Source organism: Schistocerca piceifrons, chromosome X (assembly GCF_021461385.2).
Source record: "Schistocerca piceifrons isolate TAMUIC-IGC-003096 chromosome X, iqSchPice1.1, whole genome shotgun sequence".
In the NCBI taxonomy this organism is placed as follows: Eukaryota; Metazoa; Arthropoda; class Insecta; order Orthoptera; family Acrididae; genus Schistocerca; species Schistocerca piceifrons.
Window position 1 is genome coordinate 441688534 of NC_060149.1, and position 27921 is coordinate 441716454.

Sequence of the window (27921 nt, forward strand, 5' to 3'; positions counted from 1 at the left end):
TAATTAAGTCGGGTGATGCTGAGAGAATTAGATTAGGAAATGAGGCACCTAAAGTAGTAAAGGAGTTTTGCTATTTGGGGAACAAAATAACTGATGATGGTCGAAGTAGAGAGGATATAAAATGCAGGCTGGCAATGGCAAGGAAAGCGTTTCTGAAGAAGAGAAATTTGTTAACATCCAGTATTGATTTAAGTGTCAGGAATTCATTTCTGAAAGTATTCGTATGGAGTGTAGCTATGTATGGAAGTGAAACATGGACGATAAATAGTTTGGACAAGAAGAGAATAGAAGCTTTCGAAATGTGGTGCTACAGAAGAATGCTGAAGATTAGATGGGTAGATCACATAACTAATGAGGAAGTATTGAATAGGATTGGGGAGAAGAGAAGTTTGTGGAACAACTTGACCAGAAGAAGGGATCGGTTGGTAGGACATGTTCTGAGGCATCAAGGGATCACCAATTTAGTATTGGAGGGCAGCGTGGAGGGTAAAAATCGTAGAGGGAGACCAAGAGATGAATACACTAAGCAGATTCAGAAGGATGTAGGTTGCGGTAGGTACTGGGAGATGAAAAAGCTTGCACAGGATAGAGTAGCATGGAGAGCTGCATCAAACCAGTCTCAGGACAGAAGACCACAACAACAACAACAATTAGCAGCTTTGTTTGCAGTAATTCGTAAAAGAAATGCCAAAGTGCTGACGTGAAGGCCGCCTGCCATTGGCGTGATCCAAATACTGATCAGCAAGTTATTAAATTTTTGATCGTGCACCAATGAACGTGCAGTCTCTCAGATACGTAGTCCGACACCCAATTAACCATACAGCATAACGAGATTTACCAATCGCGTTATGCACTCTCCTTTTCAAAATTACTATGGGTCACATCAGTAATTTTGTGTTACTCTCCACCACCAGTCTGCAGTAATAGTAAATCACAACAGGAATCAACGAACAGCTGTCGGCTAATTAACACTACTGAGATCACTTCCTGCTGCGAAGTGGTAGGCAATTACGACTATACACTTTCTTCCACCTTCACAGGGATCCAAGGTAGCGGTTACTTAGGACTCACACTGACGACCGTGGCAGGACGAATGTTAAAAGACAATAATATGTGTTGTATGAAAATTGTAATTATTTCCATATACTAATTCACTGCATTTGTTTTCATGGTCGACGAACTGTTCAGAGCATTGTTGCATGGACGTGATATACAAATGAGACTGGAGAATGAAGATAAATAGAAAAGGTTTTGTATTATGAGATAGTCAAGAGAAATTGAAAAGGTTAATCCAAGCTGAAGCAGTACGGAAATATTTCAGGTAAGAAAAAGTTTATTATTGCGCTTCATTGCTTAAAGCATTGAATGATATGCTGATTTACTTACCCTTTTATTTACAAATTCAGCAGTACATTATTTTTCCTGTCTTTGGTAGCCAAATACTTTCACATTATACAATTTACAGCTAACAATAGTGAACCAATTGATACGCATTTTAGCTGATTTAAGACGGACGACTTTTATCAGTCTCGCGCGTAATGGCGTGTTCCATTTTTGAAATAAAAGCTAGCTGTGTTGTAGTCATCATGTAATGGCAGTATTATTTTCCGCTGCGAGTTAGCGTTATTTGAAGTAAAAAATATTCCACTGAATTTGCTAACTTCTAAATATTTTGGCGAAGATCAGAAAGAAACAAGTAATGGACGATGCAATTTTTAGTAACATATCTTCGAACGAAGAATGAGGCGAAGTGGAAAGCAATACTATTGTGGGAGGTATTAATGCTGCAGCGTGCTAAATGAGTACACCATCTGAAAATAGTACTGTTCAACCACATGTTCAACCGACTGCAAGTGATGTACAGATGGTAGAGACAACAGTTAAACCTTCAGTTGACCTGGCGTTTTCGCCAACACAAAATTCTGGTGAACTCGCTATGCAAGGAATGATGCCAAAAATTCGAGATAATATGAATAATATGAACACAAAGCTTGCTACGCTTGATATTCTAAATACTGGTTATCATAAGAAATCACCACTAAAATATCAACTGAAATAACATTATAAATTGATGAAATTACAAATAATATAACAACTCAGATTTCTGATCTATCATCGTCAGTGTCCATTCTGATATTACACAATCACGACATTTCAACTGATCTTGACACTATCCAAATAAATTATGCTTTTAAAGAAGCACGACACGCTGACTAGTAAAACGTCGACTTAACTAACGTGTGGCAGAGTCTATCCATTAACGCAGATAAACCTGCTGCGGGAAACACTACGCTCAGTGAATCTATAGTTGCTCTTCCTAACAGCATCACTACACGAGCAAACCAATTCTCCCTTTAACTGTGGTTACTCGTACTTTATGTACTGGGGCTGTGCACGGCTCTGTTTAAAAAGAATAGCTCGATGTAGTCAATGGGTCAAGCCCCGCACGTCTGCTTTCATGCCCCGCAGATAGTTCATTGCAAATAATAATCTGTAACTGTGATCCAGCAGTCAGATTGCCTATACATTGGCTAGAATTGCAAATTAAAAAATCACACAGAAATAAAAAATAAAATGAATGAATAATTTAATAAAAAAGGTTCTGTTCTAACATCTGTAACTGATATAGATGACAGAGATTTGTGCCGAATAATGTTTATTCAAGAGAGAACATCTCAGATCAAAGGGAAGTGGTCCTACGATATTCCGTTAAAATACAGACAGTAAATTCCCTTATCGAATGCAGTAAAGCTACGATGGGAGCGTTACGAAAATGGTAGCAAAATTCCCAAAATAAATAGCTATAAAAAATACGCGATAAGTAAGTCCATTTCGTGATCACAAGAGATGGAAAATTTACCAGCTCAATAACAGTTCATAATTCAACATCATAATTTTCAAATGAATACACGCGACAGTAACTCATATTCTGTCTATGCGCAGTTCCTTATTACAAGCGGAAAAAGTTAGAGTACTGCTCTGGAGCACATTTTGATCTCTCGAATTATAAAGTCCCTTCAGAAGTATGATAGCGGCCGTCTACAGCCCAGAATCAAACATCTCCACAATCGAATACCACTCGTTACGACAGGCAAATCTGCCTTCTTCAAGAACTCGACATAAAGTCTCCAGAATCGCTCCTGTGAGCTCTTCACTCGGAAAGTCCCAGTCTCTACTTGATTTCAACACTATTCCTCCACTGTCCAATTCTCATTGGCCGAAGGCCATCCCCACCAAAAACACATTGTTCACAGGCTCTAATGACATGATTTGACTCAACTTGGCCACTTCCAGCACTAAACTAATATGTTACAATAATATTTAGGTGAAGAAATATCATAAATATTCGGTTATAGTCAGATTATCCCCAATACTTATAAATAAAGATTTGTTGATTAATAAATAAGTCAGCATTCTTACGCAAGTGCGCTTACATTAAATTACAACAGAATGTCGCTAAGACTTGCTTAAAAAATTATTTATGCCTGCTCGGCAGAAGTGCCTTCTGGCACTTTTCCTCAATTGTGGTGTCCGCTAACACTTGCCATTGACCATTTTTAAATTAGCACAGTTTTTTCATATCATTTCCAATCAACATTTAAATAAAGTTGCTGTAAAACACTAAACAGTTCATTGAATAAAAACACAGCTGTAGGAATATGTAAGGTACTGATGCTGTGTTCAACTGCTGTGTAAATGTGACGAATACGATGTTCTGAGAAACATTTGTATCGTGTAAAGGACATCTAAATCAATAAATAAAATAGATACAGATACGTAGATTTCAGGGGTAGTAGCTACAGTGTAACGCTATTATCTGAGATATCGTTTGTTGAAATCGCACAAAGCGATTAAAAGTTGTTAATTCAGAGATTGACTGTGTAAATGTTCATTCACTGAGAAATATTAACTTCTATAGTTTTAAATATACTGAAATACTGCCTGTCATTGCATGTGACTCATTTGTCTGAGATTGCATAGGTATTCAGATCCGCATTAATATTTGATGTGAGGTTTTATCGAATCTCAAGGAGCTGGAACTTGGCCATCTTTAAGAGTGTCTGACACTCTGCCATTTCCTGGAGCATTTCCTGCATGAAAGCAAAGCGAGCATCAGCCATGCAAATTCCCAGCTCTGGTATATGCCCGTTTCTGGTGACGCGCTCATTGTCTCTGCACCTGGATGACCGGAAACGATCAACCAGCTGGGCTGGCCACGGCGCGTCCTGTGCGCTGGGCCCGCCAGCGTTCAGCCGTGCAACAGATTCACGTTCCCTCGTACCAATTCTAGGCGGCCGACTAGCTTGCCTAAATAGGCGTAACGTTAAAACCTTAAACCTGCAATTTGATGAACAACTACATACCTTGAGAAGCAATTTCTCAGAATGGTGAGACAATAAAGATAATCATAGTGATGAATCTATTAAGGAGGAATTACCGCGCATGGTGCAATGATCTGACAAAGAGTACTTCCAAAAATTGAAAATAATCGTAAATTCAAACAGCTTAAACAAGCTGTTGATAGGGATCTGCCGACCCGGCAGCAGAGCATGAGCACGCAGTTGTCTCAATTGCAAAAAGAATTGAAACAAGGTCTGATGCATTCTTCACCAACTGTTTTACCCTCGCAAGAAAATTACAGTCCTGCGCAAAAGGCATGAAGCTATTGGAATCAAAGCGTTTTCGATACTCAGTCCCCTGCTAACGAAGTTCTAAATAATCCTGGGCAGTAGCAAATTTATCATCCGTATTGTTAGACGAGAGATTACTGAAGCATCAACAATTTCAGATATTTACACCCGGACGAAAGAACCATCCATCCTTTTGTTTTTCTCAAATCATTTGAAACGGCATTACCAAGAATATGGAATGACCATCAGAAAATCAATTACACCGTAGAATACATACAGGCTGAGGCAGCTCTGTGGCCTATGGAAACCGCGGGCAATTGTCTCGGTTATGAGCAGTCTGAACACGCTTTCCTTAGCAAACTTTGGTCGAGCTCTGTTCAAGAAAGATTACGAAAACACATTTTTGAGCCGAAATTTTTCAGTTCGTACCAGGGGACCGGAATGATCCAGACTCTAAGTGCAATGCTCTAAGAATTCTAAAAGCAAAACTACCATTAGAATTACGAGGAAAGTTAATTCAAGTACCAGAAACGGATCTCTAGTATTTTATGTCTGAACTCGATTCACTGGACGTGATTCATGAGGACAGACACGGCAAGCAACAACAGCCAGTCAGCTTATGCGACGCAGTCGCAGCAATATAGCCAAAATAATCTGCACCGTGAAAACTCAGAAAGCTTATATGGCACCGGCTAATCTTCCACCGAATGTGAATTCGGATCCTCCAAATTATGAACTGAATTCGCCTAATCGATAGCGAAACAGCGCTAATTGATACCTTTCAGTGTACAATAATAATAACGGACATGATCCTTCGAAAAGAAATAAGAATAAAAGTGGAAATCGTAATTATGGAAATCGTCGTCATCACAATAATACTATTAATCAAGGGAACGGTCATTGGCAATGGTATCCACGAAACAATAACACTAGCTGTCCTGGGAACCATCCTGCTCACCTTCTCTGATGTGCCCACATATTTCAGTGAACAGAGAAGCGAACTCGCATGTAAACCTATTTCTCTATAACACTCTCAATGGCGCTTCGCGAGCGTTTTGGACTGCCAATGTTTGAATAACATTATGGAAGTCTAGTTGTCTTGCCAAATTAGATACAATAGGCAAGGTCGTCAAATCTATGAGACGTTGTTGGTGCATAGTGCATATAGACAGTTCTTAACACGAGACAGAATGCTGAAGGATCTTTCTCCTTCGACTAAAGGCATTGGGAGAGTTGTTTCACACAGGGTTTTCAAGTTAGACGCTTGGTGCCGGCCGGGGTGGCCGAGCGGTTCTAGGCGCTTCAGTCTGGAACCGCACGACCGCTACGGTCGCAGGTTCGAATCCTGCCTCGGGCATGGATGTATGTGATGTCCTTAGGTTTAAGTAGTTCTAAGTTCTAGGGGACTGATGACCTCAGATGTTAAGTCCCATAGTGCTCAGAGCCATTTTAGACACTTGGTTGTCAATAATGGCATAGAAACATTTATCTTGACTACTGCCTGCCTCTGTGGCCGAGCGGTTCTAGGCACTTCAGTCCGGAATCGCGCTGCTGCTACGATCACAGGTTCGAATCCTGCCTCTGGCATGGATGTGTGTGATGTGCTTAGGTTAGTTAGGTTTAAGTAGTTCTAAGTCTCGGGGACTGATGACCTCAGATGTTAAGTCTCATAGTGCTTAAAGCCATTTGAATCATCTTGACTACATCTTCTGAATTCACATCTGTCAGTCCGTTTCTCGCTTCATCATGAAAGGGTTTCCTTTTCTTAGCGTGCACATCTGGAAATTCGGCACCGATATTAATTGCACTGCTAACAACATTGGATTCAAAGACGATGGTGTCTCGATTTTCGCGAAGATATTTTAAGTCGTTTGAAAAGCTCTCAATGTTTGTTACCTCAAAAACAATAATAGTATTTTGAACATGTAGTAATTTGTTTCTGTAGTCGCTTGGTACCAACACATTTAGCCAAATTGATGCTATGTTTAAACTCTTGACAGATCTCACATAATCCAAAATATCCCATCTACAAAATGTATTTCAGATGACAAATTTACCTTTCTGAGAGTTTCAAATCCTATGGAAATCCTATCCAAGTGTGCTGTAATTAGTCTTAGTGCATCAACCCGAGCACTTTAGTAGGTGTCAGGCAGAGAATATAAAGAATTTCCAACACACTGCCGCAGAATTTGGCATCGTTGTGGACTGCAACTGAACAGTTGTAGAATCACTCCGAAAAAAGTACCAGCTTCACGACTCTCAGCTGCCATCTATTCCACACAATTTAGGGCTACGACAAGCATATGGTGAAAGTTTTGCAAGAAGATTTCGCTGAAGGAAATGTGTCTAAGCTCCTTTATAGTCTCGACTCACATTACTTACGCTGTTATAGCTTTGACCACGACGCACACTGATACGAATTGAGTGTGTTGATCCAAAACTCCTGTTTTGTGATTACAGCCTATGAATTAAAAAAGAAAAACAGTTCATTTATTTCATAGCCGGCCGCGGTGGCCGAGCGGTTCTAGGCGCTTCAGCCCGAACCGCGCGACTGCTCCGGTCGCGCAGGTTCGACTCCTGTTGGTCCTGTTACCTGTACAGTCGCTGATAAACGCTGTGAGAGACTTTTGCCCATCACAGTCATTCCAGGTTCGAATCCTGCCTCGGGCATGGATCTGTGTGATGTCCTTAGGTTAGTTAGGTTTAAGTACTTCTAAGTTGTAGGGGACTGATGACCTCAGATGTTAAGTCCCATAGCGCTCAGAGTCATTGGAACCACTTGATTTATTTCATATTTATCAGTTTCCTAATTGAAGTGAATATAACGCAGTATGCATGTCGTCTTCTCAACATGATTTTGATCAGGAGTTGCATCAACAATAGCTGAATAATACTTCGCATTTTCTCACCGTTCCAAGATAGCTCTCCCGACACGACGTGCACAAACAGAAATAAATTCATTCTGAATATCAGTAGACAGATAATGCACTTGTAAACGCTTTCCAGCTTCATGTTCGTCTCTGACTTTGCTAGTGTGTTTTCCATGAACTGGATCGTAGTGATTCAAGCGCTATAATATAACGAGGAAATTTCCATTATTTGGCTCTCCAATCTTCCGAGAAAAATAGCTGAAGGCCAAGCGTCTTTGACCAAGAAATAATGCTATATCGTGTAATCGTCTTACTATCTGTTTCCAATCACAGGCTTCATTTTCAATATGTTTCCCGATTCTTTCGAATACAGTCCCAGAGCGTTTTAACTGAATCTCAGAGTTTTGCCATTTCAAGTAACATTCTTTATGAAGAGTTCTAGACTAGTGTTCTGGAGATCGTGTCGTATAATTTGTTCCACTTTAATTAACATGAAAATCGCGATTCTGAAGAGCAGTGTGAATGAACTGTCTCAGAAAGAAAATGGCAAGAAAAACAAAATAATGCTCGTTGAGTTTCACTCAAAATCTTAGCTAAAGAGTTTGTGAGATATGTAGGTCGGTAAGACGTACGTTCTCATGGGTATCTGTGTGCATGCTTTTCCATGATGACAGTACTGGCTGTTTTTCATGATTCAGGCACCCTGCATAGCAGCAGAGCGTCATATGATAGGTCTGTCAGGAAAGGTGTTATTATTCGTTTTGTAAATAAGAAATGTGTTGTCTGATGTAATGTTTCTACATGGATATTTTCTAGGCTAGGAGCTTTCCTTTTCTTCAGACTGGCGACTGCCAATTCGACTTCCTCCCATGAAAATGGGTAGATAATGTTTTGAGTTGTATATTCCCTGTACAGTTCATCTCTTAGTCTTTGTTGCGGTATTGTGTACGTCTACATCTACATCTACATCCATACTCCGCAAGCCACCTGACGGTGTGTGGCGGAGGGGACTTTGAGTACCTCTATCGGTTCTCCCTTCTATTCCAGTCTCGTATTGTTCGTGGAAAGAAAGATTGTCGGTATGCCTCTGTGTGGGCTCTAATCTCTCTGATTTTATCCTCATGGTCTCTTCGCGAGATATACGTAGGAGGGAGCAATATACTGTTTGACTCCTCGGTGAAGGTACGCTCTCGAAACTTCAACAAAAGCCCGTACCGAGCTACTGAGCGTCTCTCCTGCAAAGTCTTCCACTGGAGTTTATCTATCATCTCCGTAACGCTTTCGCGATTACTAAATGATCCTGTAACGAAGCGCGCTGCTCTCCGTAGGATCTTCTCTATCTCTTCTATCAACGCTATCTGGTACGGATCCCATACTGGTGAGCAATATTCAAGCAGTGGGCGAACATGTGTACTGTAACCTACTTCCTTTGCTTTCGGATTGCATTTCCTTAGGATTCTTCCAATGAATCTCAGTCTGGCATCTGCTTTACCGACGATCAACTTTACATGATCATTCCATTTTAAATCATTGCTAATGCCTACTCCCAGATAATTGATGGAATTAACTGCTTCAAGTTGCTGACCTGCTATATTGTAGCTAAATGATAAGGGATCTTTCTTTCTATTTATTCGCAGCACATTACACTTGTCTACATTGAGATTCAATTGCAATTCCCTGCACCATGCGTCAATTCGTTGCAGATCCTTCTGCATTTAAGTACAATTTTCCATTGTTACTACTTATCGATATACCACAACATCATCCACAAAAAGCGTCAGTGAATTTCCGATGTTATCCACAAGGTCATTTGTGTATATTCTGAATAGCAACGGTCCTACGACACTCCCCTGCGGCACACCTGAAATCACTCTTATTTTGGAAGACTTCTCTCCATTGAGAATGACATGCTGCGTTCTGTTATCTAGGAACTCTTCAATCCAATCATACAATTGGTCTGATAGTCCATATGCTCTTACTTTGTTCATTAAACGACTGTGGGGAACTGTATCGAGCGCCTTGAGGAAGTCAAGAAACACGGCATCTACCTGGGAACCCGTGTCTATGGCCCTCTGAGTCTCATGGACGAATAGCGCGAGCTGGGTTTCACACGATCGTCTTTTTCGAAACCCATGCTGATTCCTACAGAGTAGACTTCTAGTCTCCAGAAAAGTCATTATACTCGAACATAATACGTGTTCCAAAATTCTACAACTGATCGACGTTAGAGATATAGGTCTATAGTTCTGCACATCTGTTCGACGTCCCTTCTTGAAAACGGGGATGACCTGTGCCCTTTTCCAATCTTTTGGAACGCTACGCTCTTCTAGAGACCCCCGGTACACCTCTGCAAGAAGGGGGGCAAGTTCCTTCGCGTACTCTGTGTAAAATCGAACTGGTATCCCATCAGGTCCAGCGGCCTTTTAATTGTTTCTCTATCGCCTATTTCGATATCTACCATTTTGTCATCTGTGCGACATTCTAGAGAGGGAACTACAGTGCAGTCTTTCTCTGTGAGACAGCTTTGGAAAAAGACATTTAGTATTTCGGCCGTTAGTCTGTCTTCCTCTGTTTCAGTACCATTTTGGTCACAGAGTGTCTGGACATTTTGTTTTGATCCACCTACCACTTTGAGATAAGACCAAAATTTCTTAGGATTTTCTGCCAAGTCAGTTCATAGAACTTTACTTTCGAGTTCATTGAACGCCTCTCGTATAGCCCTCCTCACACTACATTTCGCTTCGCGTAATTTTTGTTTGTCTGCAAGGCTTTGGCTATGTTTTGTTTGCTGTGAAGTTCCCTTTGATTCCACAGCAGTTGTCTAACTCGGGTTGTTGTATCACGATGGCTCTTTTCCATCTCTTACGTCGTGGGGTCATCGCTTGGGAGTGGTTTATTAAGCAGAAATCGTGCCGTGTTTGTCCACCCTTAGGTCACGGTCCCACCGTCTTCCCGTTACGTGGACAGAGCTAAGGGAAATTTCATCTTTACAGTCATTTTTTTATGCGGTTGATCCCAGGTGTCAGTCTGTAACTGCGATGCTACATGCTCCTCGCAGCGATTTCTTCTTGTCTCCTGTACTTTGTCCCTGAATAGGTCTTTTGCGTCTCTGTATTTCTGTATTCTAATTTGTCTGTCTCTGTCTGTGATTGCTCTCCGGTACCGAGCTGCAACTCCTGCTAACGCTAGTTCTAGGTTTAAGGCACCTGGAATTCTTCCATACAACCAAACGTATTCTCAGAAACTTCATTTACAGCGAATTCTGACTGTAGAAGTCAACATGCCGGCTGAAAGAGAGAAGACTCCTGAGAAATTACCAGTTCAACAAATAATGGCAACTGTAAGAATAGAAAGTAAAGCTACCAGCAAAAGGTTACTTAATGCCAAAGCACAATTCTCAACAGACATGATGTTTAATACTGATTCAACAGCAGCATCAACATCCGGTCTCGAAAATGCGAGCAGGAAGACGTCAAAGCACTGTCCAAGTCCTGTAATAAGGATTTGTACTGCGGCGACTGTGGCGGCTACGTCTACGACAAAAGGGCTGAAGGATTGGATTCATTGCACAAAATGTAAAACATGGCATGAAAAATGTGATAATTTATCTGCAAAAAAATCAGGTTTGTATACAATGTGTGGAAATGGCTGTTCTGAGCTTGAAAGTGACTGAATGAGAAGTGATTGTATGCTTAAAGTTTGCATTGTTTCCATAACTGAAATATGTATCACTTCCGTTATTGGCGACAATTATGGATTTTTTCATTTTTGATTCAGGTATGGTACGTTGGGTGTCATAAATGTGAGAGAATTTCAAGTGGCGTTATTACTTTACTCCTTACAAACATTAGTTTTCCCTTTCCTACATAAATATTATATCCAAAAAATACTAAATATAGGCAAATTATTTTTAAAGGACTCCATAAGGAAGGTATTAGAGAATATTTAATTAAAAATGAGCTATTTTGCATATCCCAATACAACATTAGAGACACTTAACGGAATGCATGTCGTTATTACCTTCAATTGTTCTAATCGTCGCCGTCAATGTACCAGACACCACGTTAAACCTGTTTCTATAGTAACGCAGATAATTAGCACATAGCGTAGGTTACAGTAAGAGTAAACACATGATAAAGCACATGAAGAGACACAATATATAGCATACACAACGCATATCAATAGTAATTCTTAATGACATTGTATACAAACACGATGTAGACTGTACAGCCTAGTATGCCAGGTTATTGTACCAGACGCCACGGTAAACCTCTAAAACGCTAACCGAAAATTAAGTTCACTAGCATATTAAGTTATCTTAACACGTAATCTTGGGAGGTACTGCATAGGGATGTCAGGCTAGAGGTCACATTTCGAGACATCCACTGCTCAATTTAACCTATCTCTTTTTATCGCTCGTCCTTTATCAAAATTTTTTCTCTGGTAATTTGCTATTTGCGGTCTGTCGTATAACAATTTTGTGAGTATAGTACAGCTCCTATTTACACAAAGATAAAGGAGGAAAGATCTCCACGAGGCCTCACCTCCACGCGGTGCTGCATATGGCAACGGATCCCGCGGCCTCAGCTGCGGAGGGTAAGAGCTGCGCGACATGGGTCGTTGGTTCCGCCTAAGTGAACTGCGGCCCGCGCAGAACTTATTAGAGGGCAGGTTCTAGTAGTCCAAAAGCAGCATGAAAATGTGCAGCAGTCGTACACTGCAATAACTCTAAGATGGTTATACAACAATTTTAGTATATCCTCAAAGAACGGGAATTCTGAAACAAAAACATAGCAATTATAAATTTATTATCCTTCTTGTAACTTCAGTACCAACCTCTTATAATGTATTTCATTACTCTAGCTCATTTTATAACTCATATTTATTTCATATAATTTTTACGTCATTTTATCGATATTTTCAGGTCATTTTAGCGATAACCTTAAACTAAATGAATTCTCACTAGGGCAGATGTCCCCACTGCCCACTTCATCCCTGCAGTTATTCTTTTCCCTTCCGTCTGTCCTGTAACCCTCTCTTCCATAATCTCTTTGTGAATAGCGCACGGCAATATTTTTATTTGTCTCTTTTAATATGTTACTATATGATGTATCCATAGAAATATTTCATAAGTCTTCATAATTTTCAGAATGCTTCACTGGAATTGTTACATATCTTAATGAAATTGTTAGTGGATTAATCATATCTGAAGATGGCAATCAAGTACCGAAACCGGTAATGTGAACATAGAAATTTTTATGCGATTCTGGACGTAAGAAATTATTATATAAGGGGGCGATGAGAAAGATTCTGTTTGAGGGCGTTGCTGCAGTGTGTATGCAACGTAGCGTGGCTCCGGTGGTGGTACATAAGACATGCAGGCAAGGGATTAGTGCGGCATTTGTGTCTTTCCGACATTCATGTGGTAAATGAGGAAAAGTGAACTATTATGAAGTTCAAACAGTACGAGTGTGCTGTTATTCTTTCCTTGGCTGCAAAAGGGCAAACACCGATACATATCATCTACGACTAAAGCATGTCCGTCGAAAATCACCGTTGTGGAATGGTGCGCTAGGGGGCGCTGCTGCTTCGTGATAATGCTCTTCCCATATCGCGAATGTCGCAACACAGAAATTTCTCCAAGTGGGAGACACTTAAGTACCTGCTCTATAGTTCTGATCTCTTCCCACGCAGTTATGACTCTTTCGGTACCCTAAAAATGGCCTCGAAGGGTCGACGATTCCTGTCGGACGAAGACGTGCCGCAGGCAGTTACGGAATTTTTCACGCAGCAGGGGACGGATTTTACCAATCGGTTATCTTCAACTTGGTGCGTTGGTGGGATGATTGCCTCAATGGTGACGGCGATTTTTCCTGGAAGGCGTAACGATTATGGATAGTGCTTCCTTCTAACGGAAACTTTTGATTTCCCCTTATGTAAGCTGTCGTCATATTTACAGTATATTCATACACAAAAACCAAGCCACTGGGTTGTAGTGTATGGGCTTCGATTTCAGTTTGAACTTGGTTATTCAGTCTCAATGAAATCTTTTCCCAATTAAGAGCTGTTGGAATAATTAACTTTAAGGATTAATTTATCACTGTTACTCTGCGAAGAATTGAAACCATTGGGTGGCAGAAGGATGTCAACTCTTTCACCTCTAACGTGTCCTTCTTTTGTAACTAGCAATACAAAGCCTGTCCGTCGGCCCGAGAATGTAAAGGAGTACAGCTTGCACAATGACATTTCCACTATGGCCACCGTTGAGGTATTGCCATTGCGGAACAACGATTGCTAAATACACGCCTATCGTTGACGTGGTTTATGAAGCCACACGACACTTGATTTACACAGCTGTCACCAGTACTGCTCGCTCGCGTCGACAGTTGAGGTATGGTTGCCACTTCTCTATGGTATTCTTTGATCATAAAAGGTTGTGGACGGAGGCTTTGCCAAGACTCCACGAATTTCATATCACATATGATGTTACAACTTATATTTCAAGCGCAACATTCTTCGAATAACAAGACTCTGCGCAGTGAAGATAAACTCAGGAATGCAGCAGGCGTTTATATTACATAAATATTCGTTGTTACGTCGAACAGTACTGCATGGCACGTGCCTTGCAGCGGATCGCGAACAGAAGTCAATGTATTTTTATTCGTCTTCTCTGTATCCGTTGGTGTAGCAGAAGGTATCCGATATTGGAATATTTTCGCGGCACCCCGATAGCACAGCCACGGTTCACAGATTGGAAATCACTCTGCTAGAAGATTATAACACCAACATATAGAAAGAGTTTTCTATATAGTAGAAAGACGGAATATTCATTCACCTACGTAACTGACAATATTTGGAAAAATCGAGGAAAAATAGTTTCAATAAAGTGGACGGAATTCAATGACATACAAAACATCTCAATTACTGTGTGTATCTCGATATTTCTAATTGGCAGCGACAATAATGATTTCATGTGCGTCCATGTGATTTTAGCATTGTTCTGGTGTCATTCCTAAACGCCAAATATACTCTAAATGCTAATATATGCATACCCCATCAGAAAACTATGTGAAACAGAGAGGTAGTGGTCTCAACAAATCGTCTGTATGTGCGACTAAATATGTAGCAGGAAAACACCGTAATGTAACTAAATATGTCACCATAGCAAACTTCATTCAGTTTAACTACTTTACTTTAAATGTTCTTTTTCGGTATTTTATCAGAATGATGTTGGAAAACTGTCTGCATCTTCTTGCTCTACACGTAAGATTTGTTGAGATCTATTCCACTGCAAAAGTACTAATGACTAAACCGGACTGCATGAATATGACCATTTAGAGCAATGTTCAAAAACGTTTCTGAATATCTCTACTTAACTACAGCGATGAGCGTTTCATTCTTGTACTGCATAAACTCAGTGTGTATATAGATGAATGGGCCACAAGCGCAGTACTCGAATGAGTGTGTGTGTGTGTGTGTGTGTGTGTGTGTGTGTGTGTGTGTGAGTGTGCGTGAGTTTGTTTAAAGGTGCTTGTTTCGAGTTATCCCTGCGTTTGTTACATGCTTTTAGCCTAAACTGAATTACGGTTGCATAACTGCAAATGCGCCTTTTCGACTGATGTGCCACAACCACCCAAGGATTATAATGGGTCTGGAGGTTCTATACGCATTGGTCTATGTAAAATTTTGACTATATAAGATGGATAATATTCAGCAATAATAATTACAGTGCTTGAAATATATTTCATGCCCAGATAAAGGTAAATATCAATAAGGGATCTACGACTCCCAAATCAGACATATTTAGGGATGGGGTATCAAGCACAGTGTCTGCGTGTGTATATTAATTCGTAATAAAAAGTATAATAATATTTTTGATTAAAAAAATGTGCAAAATGTGGTTGAATCTCTTCACTTGACAATGACGATGATTTACATGTATGATACTAATTTTTATTACATAACATCAACGTCAATCTGATTAATGTAACTGTAGTAACAGGCTGCTCAAGTAGTCTTCCAGAAATCTGTCCTCAAGTTCCTACTCGTCAAGGAATGCAATGAAGTAGGCGATCCTGCAGGCACTCAATAGTTCTGATTAACTTAATGTGCTACAAGAACCATAAAGAATATAACCTACAAATATAATGATCCAAAATATTCAGGGTTATTTATAAGTATAAGGGAAAACTTATGGAAAAAAAGAAGAAAAACTAGGATTTACCCACTACATCACGGCGCTGTAGCCTGAGTGGCTGAGCGGTTCTAGGCGCTTCAGTCTGGAACAGCGCGGCCACTACGGTCGCAGGTTCGAATCTTGCCTCGGGCATGGATGTGTGTGATGTCCTTAGGTTAGTTAGGTTTAAGTAGTTCTAAGTTCTATGGGACTGATGACCTAAGAAGTAAAGTCCCATAGTGCTCAGAGTTATTTGAACCATTTTGAACCGTAATTATCATAACGTAAATGAGTTACGCTACAAATGAAAAGTAAACTGCAATGCAACTGGTATGGTGTAAGTTGCACATTAAACCAATTGTCCTGTGCAATGGGCTTGTCCTCACAGATTTGTGATTCAGCAGTTGATAAAAAGCAACAATGAAAATGGTTTTTAACGATCGTGGGACTGGCGCAAGACATCTTCGATATGCTATCCTCCGTTTTCTGGCACAAGCTGAAATCGAGAAGCAGTATGTTCCACAATAGGTCAGAGTGTCAGGAGTGATGTTCAGAATGCGTTACACAAGGTGTACCTTCAGTTCAGCTACGTTTGTAATCAGAACGCTAAACACAGCATCTTTCATATAACCCCATAGCCAGAAGTCACACGGATTAAAATCAAGTGATCCGGATAACCAGTAGCTTAATGACGGCTGATAATTCAGGAATTTCCAAAATACTTCTGCAGCAGCTGCTTCACTGGCTGTGCAATGTGCGGAGGAGCGTCATCTTCCATAGAAATGATCCTACCCACACATTCACGCTGTTGATGAGATGGAATGACTTTGTGGCTCTGAGCACTATGGGACTTAACTACTGTGGTCATCAGTCCCCTAGAACTTAGAACTACTTAAACCTAACTAACCTAAGGACATCACACACATCCATGCCCGAGGCAGGATTCGAACCTGGAATGACTGTGACGGGCAAAAATCTCTCACAGCGTTTATCAGCGACTGTACAGGTAACAGGACCAACAGGACCTATCTCCTCGAAAACATAAGGCCGCCGATAAACGATACCGTCAACGCACAAAATACAGTTACTTTTGCAGAATGGGGTAGTACCAGATGATGTGCGAGCGGATCTTTCGTTGCCCATATGCTGCAGTTCTGTTTGTTGACGTGTCTTTGGAGATGGAAGTGGGCTTTGTCCGTCCACAGAATGCTCCATGGCCGTTCATTGTAAACTTCCATGAGAGCAACCATACTGGAAGGTCAGCATGAACAAACTCCTGAAGCTGGGCAATTTTGTATGCATAGCAGTGCAGGGAGTTTGTTTTATGCATCATGCTCACAGGCATGTCCAGAGTTCTTGCAGTTCCCTGTGCTCTGCATGTTTACACACGACTGCTCGACCCCTCCAGCAATGCTGTGGCAACATCTTTTATTGACGCCGGATCAGTTTATTTCCCACATTGCACTTCAAAAGAACCTTTCTTTTCGAATGTCGTAATCATTTCCTCTAAGCCCTTGGTAGACATGAGACCAGTGCCTTTTTTTCATATCCTTGAGAGTCCAGAACCTCTGCAGAGCTGCTGGCGCACAGTCACTATTCTTATAAAAGAGATTTGCCAGAAGCACGCGATCCTGCATTCAGGCAATCATGCCATGGGTCTCGGACACAAACTGAGGAACAGCTTGGTACCATGTGCCCTGTGTCTTCTACTGTTCATGTTCTGACAGTTATATCGCCATCTAACGGTGAAACATCAGTTGCTTTCTTCATATCGTTTCCCCCTTCTTCGAATAAATTTGACGTCATTCTGAGTAGTGTTTCCTTGTTTTTACAACCTTTTGAAGCTGGAACTTTAATTTCAATCATCCTGTACATCTGGGGTTTCAGAAAACGACTGTGTGAAGACAACAGGACATACAGAACGACACAGGTCAATTGATACAGGATCTGTCCAAGTTTCAATTCGTAATTTGCTCCGCGGTGTAGTTGCAGAGTGCACCACTAGGGGCAGTTATATCAGGACATATAGATAAATCATCCGATCCATACTGTCGTTGGAATAAGTTTACACCTGCAGGTAGGCAACTCAATGAACGGACTTCCAAAGCGCACTGCTGCTGTTGCACCACCCTGGGCGGCAGCAGGAGCAGTGACTTCAATGAACTGCACGCCTGCAGTCATGGACTGTATGGCTCGTCCTGGCGGAGGTTCGAGTCCTCCCTCGGGCATGGGTGTGTGTGTTTGTCCTTAGGATAATTTAGGTTAAGTAGTGTGTACGCTTAGGGACTGATGACCTTAGCAGTTAAGTCCCATAGGATTTTACACACATTTGAACATTTTTTGAACTGCACTCACCGAGAAGACAGGCTGCGGCGCTTACGTCACGAAGATAGGCCTGAGTTCGCTCGCTTACTCATCTCAGGACACACAAAATGGGATTCCTAACCTGTTAGCTCATAATTGTGTGTTTATATACTAAGGAGAACTGTATCTTATACTGGAATTTGCTACTATATGGTATAACGGCGTGATTATAGCATTTAGTCTCTTCTGGTTAATAGTCCTCATTTCATACAAAAAGAGGTGCCCATGCAAACGATAATCTTTTCGGTACGATTTTAATTTTATTGTGCCCTGTACAGACATAACAAATTAGTACTAGGTCCATGGACTTCCGATCGTGACAGTGAGACTCCACAACAGTGCATTCCAGTAAAAGATGGAATTCTCGTTTGTACATAACTACCCAAGTACGAATTAACAAATGTAGAAACGTTGTTTTTCTGCTAGCTGAGCGAGCGAGTGAGCTCAAGCCTACCTTTGTGACGTACACACCACGGCCTGTGTTTCTCGTGGGTTTCGGCACACACACATTGACGTTTGCTGTACCCAAACGATGCCCATATGGAGAACCTATAATGTGAGTTAAAAACTAGGGAACATTCTCTAACCGTTGATACATGTCTATATTCTGTATGTTTCGTACAGTTTTTGTGAAGCTGTCTTCTGGAATCGCGGAGGCACTAATGAATAACACTGTATAAGATTCCTATCTCATCCTGCAATAGTAGGAGAAGCATAGACCTATAATTACGGTGGATACAAGGACAGATAGCATTTCTCAGGAACGAGCACGGCAAGTAGGCCTGCTATAAGCAAAATGTTACATAATGTGCCATTTAACTGCTGGATGTCATCTGCCTGTCAAATCAAAGAGCTGTTTAACTATAGGATGAGGAGTTGCTGGAAGCAAATTATGATAAGCTGCAGTCAGCAAAACTAACAACACCATACCTCATACTGATGAAAGAGTAGCTGTAAATACTATTGCGTACAAGTCATCAGTTTTGGGTAACAAAACTGTGTGTGTGGTAACACTTAAAATGTTTTTTGCGTTAATCACTTGAATACTCAGTGTTACTGTTCCACAGTAATTATTGTGGAACAGTAACGCTGTATATTCAAGATATTAATATGTCTATGTTCCTCCAGGAACCTACGCAGTATTCTGTAATTAATATCTGAGATACTGAAAATAGTTCAATAATTGTTCAGGTTCACAAAGTATGCTTCCTTTTCACAAAAGACTTGTCTGAAATATGCACTGCCACTTGATTGTAAGTGACATGTTAGTGGCAGTAATAGCTACCACATACAGAGGAAGCAGTGCAAGGGGAGACCCTGAAGAATGTAACTTACTAGCAAGTATGAAATGATGTCTGGCAGCGAACCAGAGCCACTGCGACACACTTCCATATTTGTGAGCCATCTATATCTCATGTTAGGTCAAAGCAGATGCTGATAAGCGTCTACGTATCATCGATAATTTAAGCCTACGGTGAATAATGATACCCCTTAAAGAAATGGACCAAAAGAAGGAAAGAAAACCATGTGCACTCAGTTTGTATGCCTGTAGAACTTATTCAACATACTGGAGAGGCAATTACAGAAAGACTGTGGGACAGGGTGCTCTGAGCCGCAGGTTATCACCCACCTTGCAAGAATTGAAGCCTGTTACCTAGTTCTCACGACGAATGGCAGAACAGGTGAAAACAACCGGCATTTTTCGCAATGTTAGGATGAAGCTCACAACCTTTAGCATTATTCCTAGCCCTAGAGTACTAAATAAAGTACGTCACTTAGCACATAATTATTTCTTTGTGTAAGACTACGACCTAGCTGGTGGCCTAAGCGCGAGCGGTCGATCGACGTTCATTGCCCGCGCTACAAGTACTCGCTCGGTGAAAAACAAGCGAATCGGAATTGAGATTGTTTGTCAGTGCTTGTAGGAAGTGCAAACAAAATTCACGTGGTCGCGGAATGGCTGATGCGGATGATTCGTGGTTTTGCTCGGAGGAAACGTTTGCCTGTTATCAGAATTGAGCCGTAACGTTACCAAGTAACGTCAATCTCCTAATCATATTTACAGAGAACGATTAAAGCATACAGTATACCATGATATTTATTCTGAGCTTCGGAGTGGAAAGGATACTTTCTACCAATATACAAGAATCTCGAAAGCAACGTTAGACTACATATGCAGTGAAATTCGTGACGAGAGTACACACAAACTACAAGAAACCAATAGGCGTTGAGGAAAAATTGCTCTTGACATTCAGGTAATGTGTCATATCACTAATATTCCGATATTGGAAGCTTGTTAATTTATTTTATCAAACCTCGTTATATAGGAAGCATTACTGTAATAATGAACTTACTGTGTATTACTCCAAATTTACGTTAGTATAAAAAAGAACAAACAGGAATTTATATTCTATGTTTGTCAACGAATAAAATGTAACATATTCTGAAAATTCCCAGTAAGATCGTAAAAGAACAAAAAACAAAATAATTACAAAAAGTAACAAAAGTTAGAAACCTGTTCTCACTATCGATCAGAGTTAAATATCTGCATAAATAATTAATATGTAAGAAACATGTTAGGACTGTGGGTTGATGTCTCAATGAGGTGACTGTAGCGGAGAAGCTACTTAAGTGTCAGATGAGGCTCTCCTATGAAGTTGTAGATCATGTAGACGAGACAAGAAAAACGTGGAACAGGGGAGGAAGATTTGAGCCCTTCTGGCAGAATTAGAAACGGCATACTTTGAAACCTAAGTAATCACGTTTCAAATTCCAGTTACAGTCATTTTGACTTGTTACCTGAAATAGGAGGAGAGCTTCAACAAGGGTTGAGGAAAGTAGAGTGGAGCAGACTCACAGGAACAAATTTAAGGCTAAGTCGATAACAAACTCAAGTAGAAATAAAAGAGACTTACTGATAGGTAGCAGTCACGGGAGGGGTGTAGACCAAATGCTACAGGAAAAACTAGGTGTAGAACATCATGTCCGCAGCTCGTGGTCGTGCGGTAGCGTTCTCGCTTCCCGCGCCCGGGTTCCCGGGTTCGATTCCCGGCGGGGTCAGGGATTTTCTCTGCCTCGTGATGACTGGGTGCTGTGTGATGTCCTTAGGTTAGTTAGGTTTAAGTAGTTCTAAGTTCTAGGGGACTGATGACCATGATGTTAAGTCCCATAGTGCTCAGAGCCAACATGATGTCACAAGCATAGTGAAACCTAATGCCAAGCTTAGCAAGGTGACAGAGAACATAGATATTTTGTGGAGAGATTTCGATGAGCAGGATCAGTAGTAGTAGTAGAAGAAGGAGAAGAAAATAGGCTGGTATAGTATCAAATGTGATCTGAAAGATCCTCCCAATTCCCCCAAATTCCATTTTACTTCTTGCTTCTCATCTTCTCCTCCAACTCATACTCAATCACAATACTATATACTTATGTCCACTCATCGTGGTTTCTCCCTCCCCCACCCCAAAAAAACTTCATCACTATTCCTACTCTACTCTTATACAGTACATTAATACACAGCAAAATAATCAAATAGAACTACACACATACCATAATCTGAAATAAAGATGTAGGTCAAAGGCAAACTAGTGGCAAGGTTATGTTGGCAACACTACAAAATACAAACCGCAACACTTACTTAGAAATATAAAAACAAAGAGAAAACAGGGGTGAGTGAAAAAGTGTGGTGTGAAAAACATGAGATGCACATATTACACGTTATCTTGGTGTATGTACAGATGAGAAACTGAGTTTCCACGAACACATGAGGCTAACGACAGATAAGCAGGAAAAAATACTACATAAACTGCTGAGGCTAAATTCAAAACAGTGCAGACTACCTCTACCAATCGTACGGACATACCACTGTGCGCTCATCGAATCAGTACTCAGCTTCGCCGCTACCACGTGGGCACACCGTCTGAACCTGGTCACCGACAAAGCATCAGTCAGACGAGGGCAGACAAGTGACAGACTTAAGGCTAGTTGGAGCCTTCGGCACCACCTCAGTGCATGCACTGTGTTTGGTGGTCGGAATATATCCCATGATTATCACGAGCAAATACAGAGCTGCAAGGTGTTGGTTAAAGAGGGGGAGACAAGATAAGTTACACACAATAACTAGTGCCCCATACAGACCTTACCTTAAAAGTTGGCGCTTCGATACATGCCAAGGTCAGTAGGATGTAAGTGATAAGGGACGTAGACTGCACGTCTTCGTCCCTGACGTAAGGGAGCGGTTGAGAATGGAACATATAGATCCCAGTCGCGGTATGGTACATTTCTTAACTGTACATAGACCTTATCCCACGCACTTAATCCGCATGAGTCTGAAACAGACACCTACATGCACATGCGGTGAAGAAGGTTACCCAGAACACACTGTCTTGTTTTGTGGGCAATATGCGAACAATAGACGTCCACTACACTTAGACTACACTGAAACAGACATACATATATACACAGCAACAAGACACGAAGAACAATGGGCATAACCAAACACATTAACAAAGAGTATTTAAAAAACAACACATGAAGGGTACCTGTGGACACGATGTAACCGACATGCGTGTGAGCAACTTAACAGTTACCTCCGGAAGGTGGACATAAACACCCGCAGGGACAGAGAAAACAGTGTCACTAAAGAGGAACATGAGGAGGAGGAGGATGAGATGTAACAGGAAACAAGACACCCAGAATTAGGTTCAAATTGTTCAAATGGCTCTGAGCACTATGGGACTTAACTACTGTGGTCATCAGTCCCCTAGAACTTAGAACTACTTAAACCTAACTAACCTGAGAACATCACACACATCCATGCCCGAGGCAGGATTCGAACCTGCGACCATAGCAGTCGCGCGGTTCCGGACGGAAGCGCCTAGAACCGCTCGGCCACCGCGGCCGGCGACGCTTCTTTTTGTTATGCCTATATAGACCTTTCCACAACTGCACGGAATTTTTCGTGGTGGGTCTGAAAACAGACCCACCCATCACGAAAATAAAAGAATGTTTAAGATCCGCAAAAGATAAACGACATCCTCTAGCTACACCAGGTGTCTATAAAATTCCGTGCAGTTGTGGAAAAGTCTATATAGGCACAGCAAAAAGAAGCGTCAACACCCGTCTGGGTGAAGATAAAAGGAACTGCCACCTCGGACATATTGATAAATCGGCTGTAGCGGAATATGTGTTTCAGGAAGGTGATCATGAAACAAAGTTTAGTGAGACGACCGTCATAGCAAAGACGTCGCATTATTATGCGCGAAGGTACAGAGGCCATTGAGATTGCCAAACACTGCAATAATTTTAATAGAAAAGATGAAGGCATTAAGCTGGATAGGATATGGATGTCAACATTGCAGCAACAGCGTGACAATCGATTAATTCAAATTGAGAAAGTTGGCAATATCAGAAATCATAGCACAGCCGACGTCACGTGAGTGACAGCGGCGCCCTCTGGATGGCTTATATATACGGCGCTCATTCGTGCTCTCGTTGCAGTTCGCCGATTGTCCTGGGGGGATACCTTCCGCAGTCGAAGGCGAAACGTCAGGGGAGAGTCTTATGTATGGACCACGGCATCTCATCCCGGGAGGATTAAGTGATGAAGAGTAATACATTGTGTTTTACCTCGCTCAGTTCCTCGCAGGCAGCGGTGCGGCGTGATGTCGTAGCGTGCAGATTCCAGTGACCGCTGATGCGGAGACGGCTCGTGTTGCAGTGAAGCGCCAGGCGATGTATTCTTCCATTCAGTATCGTATCCATGACTCACTGCTGCGGTGGTGCGGCCTTCTCCTCGTGAATTCACTCGTTGCATTATTAACAAGCGGTTAAGGTGTGGCATGGAGTGCTCTGTCCTAGAATCGAACAAGAGACCCTCAGGTTCGACGTCCTCTGGCGGATTTCATCAACCTCTAGGTTCACAGGTGGCCCATTTGATGAGGCAGCAGCCCCTTCGTCCTCACCAGTCACCTGGATAAGTACCACACGAACTTCTTTCTGGTGACGTCTAGGATGCCATCTTCTGCGTTGGACTATTGGCGCGGTACCGACATCTTCTTCTGTGGAGCAGCATAGCAGCTAAGCCGTTGCAGCGAAGTGTGACGTCCCCTTTCTCCGTCTCTTCTTTCTCCTCTCAAAGGACCCATTCATGCCTGTTTGTCACAGGTATTTATTTGGTGTTTTCGCCGGGGTCGCGAAGTTTCTAGGGTCGTTGATCTATGCTTCTTACGTTGGGCAGAAACGTGACCAATGTCGGCACAGATGCCGGCTTTCCTTGTTTTACCTCTATGCTGGCGTGATCGGGCATTGCCCTGTCGTCCTCCTCCGCATCGCCAGATACTTCACGCACGTGTGTTCAGTATGATGACAGTTCCTGGAGCATTGAATGCTGATGCGCTGATCGTTATTCTCCTTGGAAGCATTGCCCATCTGCTCAGTCGTTGATCTGTCGAAATGCTGACTGCTACTACGCAAACTGCACTGGTCATCGGCCTCCTTTTTCGACTGTTGCCACCTCCGAATATTGTGACTTAACGTGTCAAAGTCTCTAAAATGTCCACTTAAGCTGTAGTAAGTCTTTTCATATTTTTCTGTCGGATCTCTGCTTTGAACAACCATAAATAACGTACAATTATTATACACCCTACAGTTCCTTCCATCTCTCGTCAACTGTGCTAATAGTCTGGCCCACATATGACACACACTATTTTAATGGAATACGGCACACACACAGATTTCCGAGAGATAATTTGTCTTTAAAATTGCAAAGAGGATCTTTTATCGTTGTTGATGGGAGTAAAATACTCTGGCTGCTATGTTACTGCGTTCGCGACTCCTGGTCTAGTGATTAGTGTTGCTGCCTCTGAATCACGGGGTCCCAGGTTCGATTCCCTGGCGGGTCGGGAATTTTCTACGCGTGGGGATTGGATGTTTCTATCGCCCTCATCATTTCATCATCATTCGGGAAAATGGCGAAACTGGACAGCGAAAAGTTTTGGAATTGTATGGATAACCGGGCCGTTGAGCGCCCCACAAACCAAAGCGCTCGACGTCATGCTTCTATAGGAGTCTACTAATGTTTCCGAGTACTGAGCACACTACCCTCTATCCCGAAGTCTCGAGCCGTCATCGCCTCTCACAAAGAAATTTGGCGCTAGAGACTCTAGTCCATAGAATTCAACCATTTTCAGACAAGGACCGCCTCGCCAAAGAACTACAACACGTACGGAAAGTGCTCTAAAGTAATGATTACTCAGATCGTGAAACTGAGCGGACGTTGCGGTCAGAATCATCAACGCCTGAGAAAGAGGTTGAGACTGAGAAGTCAAGAGTTGCTTAGCTAACTCATCATGTCCGAGTATCCGGAAACATCGGTAGACTCCCATGGAAACCTGGTATCCAGTGTATTATGCTCCCATTAAGAAAGATAAAAAGACTTCTTTTAATACTAAAGACAATCTAGGTCTCCGAAACCGGGATGTGTACCCCATTCCATACGAATGTGACATGTAATACGCGAGGCAGATTATTACAAAACTCGGAAGGGATGCAAGGAACATCAGCGATACTTTTGTTTCGAATTAGCTAGCAAATCAGCTGTTGCCAAACACTGCCTCGAATAAAAGCATGAAACGAAATACGACGAGGCCAGTATAGTGGTACAAACGCCAAGTTTCTGGGACAGTGTAATTAAGGAACCTATCGAAATAAAACTGCAAAACCTAAGAAACAGGGACAGGTTTCAATTAAAACAAGGCTAGTGGCACTCAGTTTATTACGATGTCGCCGGCCTTCACGTCCACCAGAGCTGGAAAGCGCTGAGGGGATAAGCGTTTCATGGAGTATCAGTGGGCATGCTGAAAAACAAAAGGGCATCGAAGGGCGTAGTAGGCGTCGGGAGTCGAGCTCAACAGTAAATAACCGTGGGAGATCAACAGTAGTTTGTAATCGGTTTGGAGTGCAGGCAGCGAGATCACATAACAGCAAAACTGGCGCCGCCTGAGGGAGGTGAGTGGATCGTTCGTCAAAATATTGTGCTTGAAATGAAATCAACAACGCGGCTGAATTCCCGGAAGACAGTCATCAATCACGTCGAGAAAAGCTGAGGGATCACATAACTTCACCCTAGGGGGAGGCGATGTTCCACAACGTACGCAGGTTGGATAAGCTCCACCAAATGAAAGGACAGCGGCTCTCCCCCGTCGGAGATTCGAGTACTCCCTCGGGCATGGGTGTGTGTGTTGTCCTTAGCGTAAGTTAGTTTAAGTTAGATTAAGTAGTGCGTAAGCTTAGGGACAGATGACCTCAGCAGTTTGGTCCCATAAGACCTTACCACTAATTTCCAATTTCCAAATGAAAGCACAGCTTCTCAGTGACATGACTGTGCTAACAAGACGTCGAAATGAACTATCTGTATCTACGTTCGTCAAGATCTAACATCATACTAACACACCACTGATCAATACGATAATGCGCCGTGCAAGCCTAACACTAGTACCAGCGTGAATTCGTGGCACCCGACGAATGCTAGACGTTACTTCAAATATGGTGACAACACTCCCTGCAGATTTTTGGGAATGGGTTGACAATGGGACATGGTCACAAGCGAAATCAATGTAGCTGAAAATATCTGTACGCCAGAAACCAAAATTCTATTTTTTGCACAAAAAGCCAAGAGAAGATGTACAGAGTCGTACAGTAATTAATGTCATTGGCAAATATCTGGACGAAGACACAGCGAAAATCCTTGCCAAGATGCCAAATTTTGGGCCCACTCCGGAAGTGTAACCGATTACAGATTACGTCATTTCCGTGGAACATGTTGCAGCTTTGCTGCCACCGGAAACTGCAGCAGAGGTTCACCACGATACCTGTAGAACACTTACTAAGGCGCCAATGCTAAGATCCAATATCTCCAAGAAAAAATGAGTAGCACTGAGAAATCTGCCGCTGACAAAGAAACTCTAAATCTGCCATCCGACAAGGTTAACAGTCCTGATGTCACGTGTGGAACACAACAAGAAGATTTTCGAGCTTTTGCTTCCAGACAGAGATTTCGATCCTAAAAACAGAATCGAGAGGAAGATGATGACTCTTCTTAACAAGTTAAGCTTCATTAAGGGTCTTAGAATAGGAGCATCTGTGTCACCACGACTATATGGCCTTCATAAGGTACACAAGGAAGGCATTACTCTAGCACCCATAGTTAGTAATACTAGCGCATTTACACACCAGCTTTTTTTCCCGAAAGGTCAAATATCTAATTCTGATTCCATTTATAAATTTAGAGTTGTTACGTAGGTACTTAGAGAAAAGATACAGATAGGAGGATAATGTGTAATACCCCAGTTTTCAAAGATCTTGCCGCTAGCAGACTGCCGTTTACACCGACAGAGCAGCTACCGAATTCTGACATTGTCGCACCTTGCGTCCTTTTGAGGGACGAGTCATTTCCCCTCGGTATCTTCCTGATGCTACCTTATCCATGAGAGCAGCCACAAGAGAACGCAGTTAAAACGTTATTCAACCAGTAATTGCCTGTGTCAAAAGTGCAAATAAATTCTAACCACTGTCCTAGTGTATGTCACATCTAGCATAACGCAGACTGGACGTAAGAGCCTATACGTCCAGGGACGTGGGGTCTGCACTATGTGCGATCACTCGATGTGTCAAAATTATTTTAATAAAGCAGTCTTGAGCGCATGTACGAGTATATTGCGTATTTCGTTTGGTGACCGGTTTCGGTTTTTATAAGATCATCATCAGACAATATTTTACTCTTTGGTGAAAGCAGGAGCCAATAGCGTGGATCAGGCCGCTGTCGATGCATGTTCGCCAGAGCATTTGGTCTCGAATAAGCAAAGGTCAATGTTTAAATCCG